The 13,624-nt window shown below is 44.2% G+C and overlaps 1 protein-coding gene across 3 annotated transcripts in view; it reads left to right on the top strand.

Moving 5' to 3' along the window:
* The window catches only part of plxna1b (plexin A1b), a 236,687-nt gene that overhangs the window by 167,623 nt on the left and 55,440 nt on the right, over positions 1-13,624 (top strand). The window lies entirely within an intron of this gene.

Below are 13,624 nucleotides of genomic sequence, written 5' to 3'. Positions count from 1 at the left end.
TGTTGGTATTAAAGCGAGTATTATTATGGACGTTTTATTTTTGCCTCTGATCCGTGAGGCTGAAAGCATTATTATCCTGAAATAATTGTGCGCTCCTTCATCTGTGTCGTTTTGAGACTGCTTGAATTCCGTTGCCGAAAAATAACACTTGTTTTTGTCATTTCAAATACCGATGGTGGCACTGAATTCGATTTCCAGCTTAGCCTTTCTTGCATTTTGTTTGAGTAGACTCTCAGGCAGATGGTAAATTTGATTGCAGTAGGGAGAATAGTTCACAAACTGAATAATCGACTACAACTACAGTGAGCACAACCATGACTGGAATACATCTCACACACACACACACACACACACACACACACGGAGTGAGAAGTTTTGTTGCACCGGTGCGGCTATGAACTTTTTCGCATTAGCACAGTATGCATTTCCGAGCGTTGCGTTGTACCACCCTGGAAAGGGAAAAGGAGCTGTACATGATGTGCATGCTGTTCGAGCGAGCGAGCAAAGAAAAGATGACGGAATAGGAAAAGAAAGTGAGCGTGGGCGTGCAAAGGGGTGTTTTTCTCGCTTCCTCCAAGTGAAAGGTTCGTGTTGAATGTAATTGTTTGTGTGTGCGTGTGCATGTGGGTGTTTGTGTGTGTGGAGGTGTGAATTCTTCTGTCCGTGAACTCCTCAGCCTGGCGTGTTTACTCTGGCATTAACCCAGACGCTCACACCACTCCCTACAGGCACACTGCAGCTGTGTGTTTGGGGGAAGAGGGGGGATGCCCCCTGTGGAGATGAGTGCTTGTGTGTGTGTGTGTGTGTGTGTGTGTGTGTGTGTGTGTGTGTGCGAGTCTTATCTGAGAGAAGCAGAGCTTACACTGAAGGGCCAGAGGGTGAGCAGGCGAGAAGAGGTATGGATGGAATATATCAGTCTCCTCACACTATGTGCATCTTCAAAGAGTTTTACTCCTCTCAGCACTTCCTCCTGTATCTCTTCTTCTCCTCCTTCTTTATCTCGACTCCCCTCTCCTTTTCACTCTCCTCCTCTCCTCTCCTCTCTCCTGCTGCTAGACGAAACTAATTGCAGTCATTTCTAGCACTCAGGCCCCCACTCATTTAGTGCCATTATATCTGTGCCTCTTTTAACAATGAAGGATGCACTGATTTCCCCTTCGGATTCATCTCATTGTAGCAAATTAAGCAACAGATCGAAGAGAGGGTAGACGGCATCGAGCCAGACTTCTATCATTCCCACTTTCTTTCTGTCTGCTTCTCTTGCTCTCACTTTTGTGTGTTTTCTCTCTCTCTCTCTCTCTCTCTCTCTCTCTCTCTCTATACCCCTCCCTCTGTCTCACTGTCATTAGCGCTGAAAATTGAGTTGCTTTAATTTGTAAAAAAAAAAAAGTGTAAAAGAGAGAAAGAACAGAGATAAGGAGGGAAAAAAGGGGCGAGAAGGAGCAGATTCGCCTGGTCGCCATGGAGACGTTGCTCTTCGCCCTGTCTCCGGCATTCTCGCGGGAATCTCCCATAATTCAGCGGGTTTTTGAGCAGCCAGAAGTATGAAGGAGAAACAAGTCTCCCCCATTTACTGTAATAGAGTCCAGATGTGGGTGGGTGTGTGGAGAGGGGGAGAAAAGAAGGAGAGAACGAATGTCTGTGGGGGTGGGGTGGGGGGAGGGGGGGGGGCAAGGGGAAGAGACTAGGCAAAATGTCATCTTGGCAATAACAAGAGTGAGATTACATTATAGGAGTGACGCCATTTATTTTTCCAAATGTTCGGGAAGAGGGGTGGACCGCACCGAGGGAGGAAGGGGGTGTGTGCAGCGAGTGGACGGGGAGGGCAGGAAGAGGAGGAGGCGAGACAGACGAGTGCAACGGTTGAGAAGCGGCTGTCCCAAGCCAGCTGGAGCGCGACCGCTCTAACAAGCAAGAGAGATCAGCGGAGGAGTGAAGGAAAGAGAGGAGAATGGGAAAGGGAGGCATTGGGGAGGAAAGCCGCCACTCTCGGGCCAGTTGGAGCACTGACGGACTGTGACGAGACTCTGCGAAGACAGCGAAGGAATGAGAGTAGAACTTTTAAAACCACTTTCTTGAAAAGTCAGGGCTGTAGGTTTGATGATTTCTCTCGTCAAAGTACAGCATCCATTTCCGTAGTTCGAGCAAAAATGGATGACATCACTATGTTCACGTCATTTTATTTATAAACTACATACTTATATGTGTAGTTAAATGCTGATAAACAACAGCAAACCACACTTCAGTTAGCCATACATGTGCTTTTTTTTTTTTTGGACAATTTGACAAAAATAATGAATGCAATGAATGTGCAGAATAAATCTGTTTATCCAAGGGCCTGACCATGGTATGGACATTATATCCCCCAAATATCCAAACTGTGATACTGAAAATTTGCATATTTAGAACATAGTTTTAGGATTACAGTTACCGTTTGAATTCACGTGATTTCTGAGTGATAGAAGCTCCCACGGCATGGGGAAATTGTAGGGTGCTGTGGACGTCCTGTGGGGAGATGTATTCTCTGCTCCATAACCTACCATGAAACCTACCACACCAAGTAGAGGCGAGTTAAGATGTGTGCAGGCAAACCACACACGCTAACATTTCAACACGCAATCACGACTTTTAAACAAACTCAGAAAGGACGGCTACCTATGAAACTGAATTCAACACTATATATGTTGTGAATACAATTTCCCCACGGATGCTTCCAAGCAATGCTGTGCTGCCTGCATTGTGACCGGGTACCATTATGTTCCCAGAAGAGCAATGACTGACTTAGATGATCATTTTAGTTTGATAAACTGAATGTTCTGTTTGTGTAACTGGTGCCATGTATTATGTTAATGTCATCATGCTGTTTAGCTTCCTATGTAATAAGTGTACAAAGTGTACAACAATATATAGTGGTAACCTGAAACGTTAGCTATGTAAAGGGTACTGGAGTTTACTTTTCTTAAATCTAAAGACAAACTGCCATAACTAGTTCTGAATGGAGAACTACAATATGGCCACAACTCGGACCGTAGTCCCATATCTCTCGTTGCCAAGCTAGCACACCTCAGCATTATGCTCAGCCTTATATTTGTAAAATCACTCAGTTGTCCTTAGCCCAAATGTAGTGTAAAGGAACGATATGCTGTGCAACTTTCCTCACTTTCACTCGCATTTATAACAGTCTTTCACAGCGTGAGGGTTCACAGCGAACTCGGCGGGAGGATGTGCAAGTGAATGGAACGTTAATGGTCAAAAACTGGACCCTGATGTTAGCCTAGCCTACTTCGTGGGTGTGCAAATATCAAAAGTTAATTGACGTTCTTAAGAAGAAACCAAGCCATGGTATGATGCCTTCTATACTAAGCTAAGGTTACCTACTATTTAGGTATCTAGTTACTTACTGTCTGAAAAAAGCTTGTATGTTCTGCGGCACTTTTCTACGCTCGGCTGCTGTCTAAGTCTCTTACAGACCGAGCTGCTAAAATATATCAACGACCTTGCGTTGAGTATGGGCGCAACCAAGTGTACAATTGGAGGGAGGGCACACCTATTTTCCTTAACAAACGGAAATTTATTAAAAAGGAATAGACATAAATAAATAGAATAGATGGAGAAAGACAGATCCGTTGGCAGGGTTCATTAAAGGGGGACATATAAAAAATATTTTGTACTGTATATTTGGGGGGGGGGGGGGGGCAGATTGGTATTTCCTCAACATTGGAGGGGGACACGATCCCCCGCACAAGAATGCATGGTTACACCCATGTGTTTATCTGATTAGACTATTTAAGGACATACAACCCCAATTCCAAAAAAAAAAAAAAGCTGGGACGCTGTGTAAAATGTAAATAAAAACAGAATGCAATGATTTGCAAATCTTATAAACCCATATGTTATTCACAATAGAACATAGAAAACATATCAAATGTTTAAACTGAGTAAATGTACCATTTAAAGGAAGAAACAAGGTCATTTTGAATTTGATGGCCGCAACACATCTTATTACTGCACCCCCATACCGTCAGAGATGCAGGCTTTTGAACTGAGCGCTGATAAAAAGCCGGATGGTCCATCTCCTCTTTAGTCCTCTTTTGTTTAGAGGACGCGGTGTCCATCGTTTCCAAAAAGAATTTCACGTTTCGATTCGTCTGACCTCAGAACAGTTTTCCACTTTGCCTAAGTCCATTTTAATTGAGCTTTGGCCCAGAGAAGACGGCGGTGTTTCTGGATCATGTTCACATGTGGCTTCTTCTTTGCGTGATGGAGCTTTAATCAGCATTTGTGGATGTCACGGCGGACTGTGTTCACAGACAAGGAGTTCTGCAGGTGTTTCTGAGCTCATGCAGTGATTTCCATTACAGAATCATGCCTGTTTTTAATGCAGTGCCGCCTGAGAGCCCGAACATCACGGGCATGCAATATTGATTTTCGTCCTTGTCCCTTGTGCACAGAGATTTCTCCAGATTCTCAGAATCTTTTGATGATATTACGTACTGTAGATGATGAGATGTTCATAATCTTCGCAATTTTACGTTGAGGAACATTATTCAAAAATTGTTCCACAAATTCTAGACGCAGTTTATCACAGATTGGTGAACCTCTGCCCATCCTTACTTCTGAAAGACTCTGCCTCTCTAACATACTCTTTTTATACCCAATCATCTTACTGACCTGTTGCCTGTTAACCTCCCGCTGTTTCTGTTTAGTAACACTTACTTTTCCAGCCTTTAGTTGCCCCCGTCCCGACTTTTTTGAGATGTGTTGCGGCCATCAAATTCAAAATTACCTCATTTTTTTTTTCCTTTAAATGGTACATTTACTCACGTTAAACATTTGATATGTTTTCTATGTTCTATTGGGAATAACCTATGGTTTTGAGATTTGCAAATCATTGCATTCTCTTTATATTTAGATTTGTTTACATTTTACACAGCGTCCCAACTTTTTTTGGAATGAAGTTTCGAGACCTGGTGGCTCAGCTGAATGAATTGATTCTGAAACCGAGAGCATGCAGCACAGAAGCTCATGTCCATCAACTGAGCTGTCCTCATAGCTCAATGAAAGACCTTCCATGAATGGAGCATGCTGTGTCTACTGCACCGTCTGGGAGGTTCTCCTAGACCGATAATGACCCAACCTCAAGAGCATCTTAAAAAAATGAGTCTGAATCAGCTCTTTGCGCGGGACTGCACCTCTCTAGACTAGCTAGATTGGATAGTGATGTGGAACTTCTAGCTCCGAAAGCACAAATCTTTCACATGGTGCTGGTCACGACGGAATTCACAGCCACAGTTCAAGGATTTTATTTAGTTATATCTGTGGGAGGAATTCCTTTGCGAGTGGGATTAAAAGTGCAGTCTCTCAAACCTTTCCACTTTGTGCAGAGTAATAAGAAAGTGATGATATTCAATTAAACCAAAAGAATAATAAAAAAAAAAGTATAGTTTTCCCAGCATACTCTGACACAGTGTGCGGTTGACGGAAGAATTGGCGGAAGAATTTAGTTGGAAATATTTTCAGTCTAATAAAGTACATTTAGTCTGCTTTTCCATCTGCCTCACTGTTTTTTCCCACCGCCATGCTAGTCAACATCTAGCAGGTCAGCGTGTAAGGGGGGGTGGTGGTACCCAAGCTTCATTGTTGATTGCAGGTTGGTGTTACTCTTGTGTAAGCATACAAATAGATAAATGCTGAATAAGAACAACATGCACTTGTGGTTTGTTAGTACTATAGTTGTGCTGTCAACATTGTGCAACTTTTATTTCCCAACCTGCACAAACATGAGTTTCTTAATAAAAAAAACAACATACTAGCAATAATGTTGATGGTAGGGTCTGAATCATCTGGGGCACCACTTTGCTGAGGACCTTTTATAGTACCTTTTATAATCTCCTTACACTTATTTTTAGTTTCATATTTTCATCAACAATCAGTTCAAATCTTTCATGGTTTTTTGTTTTTGTTTGTTTGTTTTTAAATGCATTATTGGGCAGGGACATTCTGGTGCAGTTGCTTTTATTGTCATTACTAGTGAGGTCTCAGGTTGATGGAAACTGAGCTAGAACTAGAATCCTGCTTGGACTGGTTCTTGTTTTCAGCTGTGCGATTGGAAAAAAAAACAGCCAAATGAGAATGTGATTATGTAAATGTGTGATGTGTCCATTTGTTCGATCCTCTATTGGTTCCACATCTGGACTGTGGTCGTCCAGTTGGTGTCCCCTGCGCTAATGTCTCTCAGCAGGATTGCGTGTGTTAATACACGGCCATTTTTTTTCTTCCTGTGACAGTCTGAGCGCTCTGTCATACCCAAAGCCAGCGTGGGCGATTTCAGCCAGAACCGATTCAGGACCTGCACTGTAGAAGCAGCTGTTTTATATCTTTATTTTTAGGCACGCCACTCATTTTGATCTCCTTCATATTCTCTCGGGTGCGTCTTTCCTCATCTCGCACCACCACTCTCTGATGAGAGACGCTCTCATCTGCCTACCTCTTTCCTGAAAATAGCCACAGACTGAGAGAGAGATGGAGAGAGACTGGCAAACGGTGGAGTAAAGAGTTGTGGAGGAAGGAGAATTTATGATAAAGTGGATGAATGTGCAGAGCTGCTGGATCACAGAGGGGCAAGATGGAGGAAGGAGGTATGAGATGTAGACAAATGTGTGTGGCTCAGCATGCAGGTAATGATGCAAAGAAAAGTTGGTCCCTTGACCTATTTAACAATGATCATTTGGACAGAGCATGTATCATCTGACTAACTGATTATGTCTCCTCGGTAAAGAGTTTGTTGTCCTTACATCACTCTTTTTCTATCCTCTTTCCTCAGCTTTCTCTTTTTTACCTTCCATCCTGTAACCATGTAGCTTCTAGTCTTTCATCTTCCTTCTACCTTGGCGCTTTTCTTTCCACTTCCTCTTTTCATTCACATCCTTTTCATCTCTCTGTGTGTCTCTCTCTCTCTCTCTCTCTTGCTCTAAGATGCAATATTCATTGCTGGGATGCATTAGGCAGCTGGAACTGAAGGTCTAATCCACTTTGAATAATTAAACCAGAGACAGTCACACTTCCTGTCAACGTAGAGCGAGAGAGACGTGATGCTGCGGTTACTGAAGGACTATGTCAGTATAATTGCCCTGCGTCTCTCTTTGGCCCTCTCTTCTGTCGTTCCCTTGGTCCCTCTCCCTCCACCCATCTCTCTCCCACGCTATTATTAGTCCTGCTACCTCCCGTTCTCGTCCCTGCAATGTATCTGTTGTCTCACGGTCGTAAGGGTTCCCTTAAAGAGAGCGGAGACAGGTCATCTCTCCTCCGGCTTGACCAGAGCATGTTTCACTCTAAATTATTAATTTACTGACTGCATAATGAGGCTTTAACATTTAAATGATGTTATTAGATTAGTCGAGTCATCATAATGACTCAAGTCGGATCAGCGAGTTTCAAAAAAAAAAAACAAAAAAAAAAACTGTCCGATTTGCTTCATTAAGCTCATTCAGACGTATCCGTTTCAATCCTCGGTTAATCACGAGACCTTCGGCTGTGCTCGTTGTAATAGGCAAACGTGGAATATTGTTGGGAGAAATCAAATTATGCGTCATGCATTACTCATCGGTCCAATTACTACAGCTTACCGTTTGAACACTCAAACGGTTTCTATGGAATGCGAAACGTTTTAATAAACCCACGACCGATTTAGACAGGCAGTACTGCGCACCGACGAAGCCCGCTTTGCGCACATCGTGGAAGTGCTGACTTGAGTTGCAGTCGTATCATTTAGGAAGTTTTCCCTTGATGACAGCTAGACGTTTAGACCAGAGTAACAGCTTGCAAAACAGGAATTCGGCGCAGTCATTACAGCTACCTGGGGAGGCATTTCTGCTGAATCTCAAGATATTTTACAGCCGTTGCCTTAAAACGTTTTCATACGGTGACAAGTGGCTTGGTTAAGTGTTTCGCCGACATTTCCAGGTTGTGCACGTGAAATTTGGCCTGCTCGTCCATCCTTATCGAACGGTCAACAAGGGGCAATACGAGATCAATTGTAGCAGATGATTCGACATGGCTGAAATGTCAGTACTATTTGATCAACGCTTGTGCGTCTGTGGGCATGTTTTTAGTTCTTGCTGGGGACAGGAATTGCTGAGATTTGCTTGCTTTTTGTTGCGAAGGTTAAGGTGAAATTTCGGTGTAGCATATCATTAATCAACGGCGTTAATAATTGTGACTAGAAGGCCCTCACGATAATAGAACGGCACACACGTGTACGCATGATTGTGTGCAAAGCGGTCATATAAACTATCCCGTCGTCTCTGGCTGTACACATCTTTTCTCACTAGTCTGTTTACTCCTCAGTCAGACGTTTGGTTACATCGCAGCAGTTCCTGCCAATATCAGACAATTACTACGACATTCAATAAAAGAGGCACCTTAAAAAACAATCTGTCAGAACTTATGAATGAGTGCTGTCAGGCAGCGGCGAGGCCAACAATTCAATCGACGCCGGTTTACTAAATGAAATAAACAAAATCGCATTTAAACGCAAAAAAAGCGCATTGTGAATTGACGGGGCCGACTGCTATAGATATGCGCCTGCGTATCGGGATGTGTTCTTTTACGCCGTACCTTAATTCAGTTGCCTGTCAGTTTATTTCCATCTTACAGATGCTCTTCTCACGCTTACTCGTTTCCTCAATTTCTTTCCATCCATCAAAGTAACTCGCGCCCGCTTTCTCTCGCCCGCGCTCACGCTCAGAGCACCTTGTTGCCTAATGAGCTTGCCTAAGCCATTCCACCAAATAGAATATGCCAGAAATAACATGAAAAGGCAACATGAAAGCGAATGGAGGGAGGAAAGAGAGAGAGAGAGAGAGAGAAGGGGGGGATTTCTTTATTTCCCCATATCCACACTTTTTCCGCCTGTTTGATGGGTATCTGAGTCAGTGTGTCTGCAAGGATATGCCGGATTGCTCTCTAAATATTCCATCCTGCTCTTGTCTGGGATGATTAGCCAGAATAAACAGATTGATTTCTTCAGCAAGCTTAACCAGGAACTAGTCCAAACTAAAGCCTTCTAGGTTTATCTCTTCTCAGGTTCCTCACTAACGTTTGCGCTAGTCGCTCTCGGTGGTCTACGCTGACCCACGTGCCGCTTTGATGGTTGCCATACTTTGATTTGTGTTTGTTGCTTTTTTTTTTTTTCTTTTCTCCTCTTGCCCACTCGCCCTTGGCCTTATCGGTGCGCTGCACGTCGCCGCTGACGTTAATTATAGATTAATCTGCTCTTTTTTGCGCCCACGCTGACCAACCAACTCATTATAAATGCGTGGTGGTTTTTTTTTTTTTTTCTTTTCCTTTTTTTTTTTTTTCCCCCCAGGAAAAAATATAAACAGGCTTTGAAACCTTCATTTCTGTGTATTTGCTTTTTCATTTCTGAATGCACTTTTATTGATTTGTTTACTTGTCTGCTGTCTGCCAGCATTCAGTCATAGGCTCAGGGTATGTTTGGTGTCCTTTTTTTTTTTTTTCTGGTCACTTGATTGTTGTTGTAATTGCCTGATTTTGGCAGGAACTATTGTGCAGTCTGTGAAAGGGCTGATTGAGGGATAGGCAGACTCGAGAGCCACAAACGCCTCCAGCTTTTTTTCATGACTTTTGACACTCTTATTAAACTCGTATAACGTTGAGAGCTCAAATGTTTGCTTGCCCCCAACCCGCCTCACTTTCACATGTAGACCTTTTTATAACAAGTCAGCATGGATGCAATTGCTTCTGACCACCCAGTAATGTGGTTAACCTTGGACTCTGTGTGTGGTAAAGGCTTCCTATTTCTACACGCACACACACTTGTTGAATCAGTTGGTTTGACCCGAAAACCGGCTCAGAGAGGGGAAAAAAACGACCTTGTGGAAGACGAAAGGCATACTTCTAGTTTGAGGTTTGGTTGCAGGCCAGTGTGTAGAGCGTTCCTTTAATGGGAGCCGTGCCCCTTTCCGACACCTGTCGGATTTCACCAGGCTTCTCTTGCTTTCTCGTTCCTGCCATCCCTCCTCAATCCACATCCTCTCCGTCGTTCCTTCAGACCATGCAGACCTCTGAAATATGACCATGGACTGATTAGACTTTACAAGTGTGTTTATAGTAGAATTCTTGCATAAATTTTAGCCCATTATATGCAAGGCTGGAAACCGAGAATCATCCAGTGCACCGTTTTGAAAAGGAAAAGAACAACGAGATGGATTGATGGAGCGGGAATTTTTATTTTTTTTTCCCCAGAGTGGAAAAAGCCCCTAACTTCTTCCGCTCTCAAGTTTCTCATTGCAAATTAGAGTATGTAGTGGTTCAGACCATTACACTCGTTTTAATTTTCTCCGTTTGCTCTGTATAATCCCCTGTCTGCCATTACACACAGCCTAAGCTGCATAAGCCAATCAGCAAACACACAGATGACTGGCTAAGCCAATGAGCAAACACACAGATGACAGTAAGCCAATCAACAAACATTCAGATGTTTAATGGTTGGAAGGGAAACTGTTGCTCTTACGTACCACTGCTTAACGAGTGTGAATAAACTGGACATTGTGTGTGAGTGAGAGGGTGTATTGTGGTTGTGTGTTGTGTGGGTGCTGCATTGCATTACAGCACCACTTTTCATTATTGTGGGATTAGCCAAGTTTCCATCTCCTTCCTTGCTTTATTAGTGTCCTCAGAAAGTACTTGTTCACACACACGTCCACAGTGTGTTGTGCACATAATGGAAGCGTATCCACCCACTCGTTATGACCTGGTTTGTGTTTTGGCCCATCCACAGATGCAGAAAAGCCGACCTTTAGCAAAAGAACTGTAATGACATCATTGAAAAAAACTGTAATGACATCAGCTCCCTTTCTCCCTCGCTTGATTTTCATTTCTCGCTCTCATTTAAAACACGCACATCTCACTGTCATATGGCTCCAATCTGCACTTTTACTCAGTGTATGATGTGCTTGCTTGAGAGGATGAGGATGGATGGAAATTTCGAACGCCCTCTTCTTTAATCCCTGTGATAGAGATCGGAAAAGTGTCTCTGAAGAAGCTTTAACCTTAAAGGTACCATTTATGATGTGTAAAACCTGTACAGGCCTGGGCCCATTAGAGTACACTGAGACAGATTGTTTTATTCGTATTTCCTGGTGGACAAGTAGACTGAACAACCAGAAAAAAAACATCTTACTCTGTATTGAATTTCAGAAAAGAAAAGTCTTCATTAGGTGTCCATGTTTAGACTTTTTACTAGGTGTTTTAATTAGTGTCCACAGATGACAGGTGATCATTTTAGAATCAGGTTTAAAAAAAAAAAAAGTTGCCGCAAAGCCGCTATTTAACTCTCCCACACACAAGTCACCTCACAGATTAACATATTGAGAGAATATGGCTTGAATAATGTCATGTATGTGTGTCGCACGGACAGAGTACGACATCCCGTAGTCCAAATTCACCAACAACTTGCTGACTTTTTGTTGAGGACGCAAACACCGTCACGTTCTGTCACAACGGAGAGGAGGAGACGGATACAAATGCAGTTTAAGCAGTTTATTTAATAAAGTACAACAAAACAAATCCAATCCATAAGGCAAATTCAAAGTCAAGGCACGCAAAAGGGTCAGGTGATCAGCAAACAGGATATCATGGAGAAACCAAAATACCAGGAAACAAACGTCAAAACCCAGAATAGCAACACGGGAGTACAGGCTGGGTAAAGACAGAACACGAAGGAAACTGAACAGTTACTTCGCAGGGAAGCTGTGACCGAATGAGGCTTATATAGGTGCATAGTAATGAGGGTGAAATTGAGAACAGGTGCAGACAGTCATGTGACGTGGTCAAGTGAGGTGCAGTGGTTGATGGGAATTGTAGTCTTAGTCCCCGTTCCGGTATTTCCCGGACAGAACTCCCCCTTTAACGCACGGCTCCCGAAGCACGTAATAAGTTTAGGAGGGGGTCCTGGATACCCAGTCTAGATGTTCCTAAGGATTTCCATGTTCACGCGAGCGTCATCCCACACGGAGCTAGGAAGAGGACACTTGACGTGTTCTCTGGGGTACAGATGCAGGGCGGTTTCTTTCGTTCCGCAGAGAGATGATGCGATATCCCTGGCTTGGGCGTGGAGCAATGGCTACCGCACAGCCGGTGGGGAAAGAAGCTCAAGGCGGAGCCTGAGGGGGGAACGATGCTCTCCACAAATTATGAGGTGGGAGTGATGTCCTCCGTAGAGCTAGAAGGGGGAGCGACATATGGCGCCAAGCAGTGAAACTGAGTGCTGTCTTCAGTGCAACATGGAGGCAGAACGACATCTTCAGAAGAGTAGGATGGCGGAGCGATGTCCTAAGTGGAGTAGGAATGCAGAGTGACGTCGTCGGCTGAGCAGGAAGGCGTAGTGACGTCCGAGGCAGAGCAGGGAGGCAAAGCGGAGCTCTCGGCTGAATCGGGAGGCGGAGCAATGTCATCAGCTGAACAGGAATGCTGAGCGACATTCTCCGTTGACTCATCAGGCTGAACGAGATCCGTAGTAGGGGAGGGAGGGTGGGGAAAGATCTTACGCCTGGCTTGGGAGGCCATGTCATCAGCCTCAGACAGGAACTTGGAGTGATGTCACCTCGTTGACCTCTGGCTGGAGCTCTCCAGGAGAGGTTGCCTCGTTGACCTCTGGCTGGAGCTCAGCAGAGGAGACTACTTCATGGGTCTCAGGGTGGAGCTCAGGAGAAGGGGCCACCACATCGGACTCTGGAGGGTGCTCTGCAGGTGAGGCCATTACGACGGCCTCTGGCTCCCTCTCGTAGTATGTGGTGAATGGCCTTGTGGGTTTGGCCATAAGGCTGGTCCTCCCCAAAAATCTCTCCAAATCAAACTGAGGGTCTGCATTAAAAATCACCCTCATGAGATCCACGAACTCAGCCGCGATTCCCAGGCCGAAGTTGTCTGTGGCGATTAGGAGCTCCGCCCACCGGTGGACTGGGCTAGTGAACCGGAACAGCATGAACCCCAACCACTCCTTCTCTTCGGGCTTGGTGTTTAACAGGCTCTCGAAATAAACTTGGCATTGGAGAAAAAATCCATTCGTTGAGCTTTCAAAGCCCTGAAACGGAGCCGGGGTTTCCGTTAAAATTCACTGGGGAAATCATACGGAATCAAATGCCAGCAGAAAGATTCCGGCGTGACCTTCCATTCGCTCCCCCGCTGCATCCATGTTGTCGGTGAAGTAATCCGTCACGTTCTGTCGCAACGGAGAGGAGGAGACGGATGCAAATGCAGTTTAAGCAGTTTATTTAATAAAATACAACAAAACAGATCCCATCTTTAAGGCAAGTTCAAAGTCAAGGCACGCAAAAGGGTCAGGTGATCAGCAAACAGGATATCATAGAGAAACCAAAATACCGGGAAACAAAATTCAAAAACCAGAATAGCAACATGGGAGTACAGGCTGGGTAAAAAAACTGAACAGTTACTTCGCAGGAAAGCTGTGACCAAATGAGGCTTATATAGGTGCATAGTAATGAGTGTGAAATTGAGAACAGGTGCAGACAGTCATGTGACATGGTCAGGTGAGGTGATGGGAATTGTAGTCTTAGTCCCCGTTCCGTTATTTCCCTGACAA

Source organism: Ictalurus furcatus, chromosome 11, assembly GCF_023375685.1.
Source record: "Ictalurus furcatus strain D&B chromosome 11, Billie_1.0, whole genome shotgun sequence".
Lineage (NCBI taxonomy): Eukaryota > Metazoa > Chordata > Actinopteri > Siluriformes > Ictaluridae > Ictalurus > Ictalurus furcatus.
The sequence above is the reverse complement of the archived record's forward strand: the minus strand, read 5'-3'. Positions and strand labels throughout refer to the sequence as shown.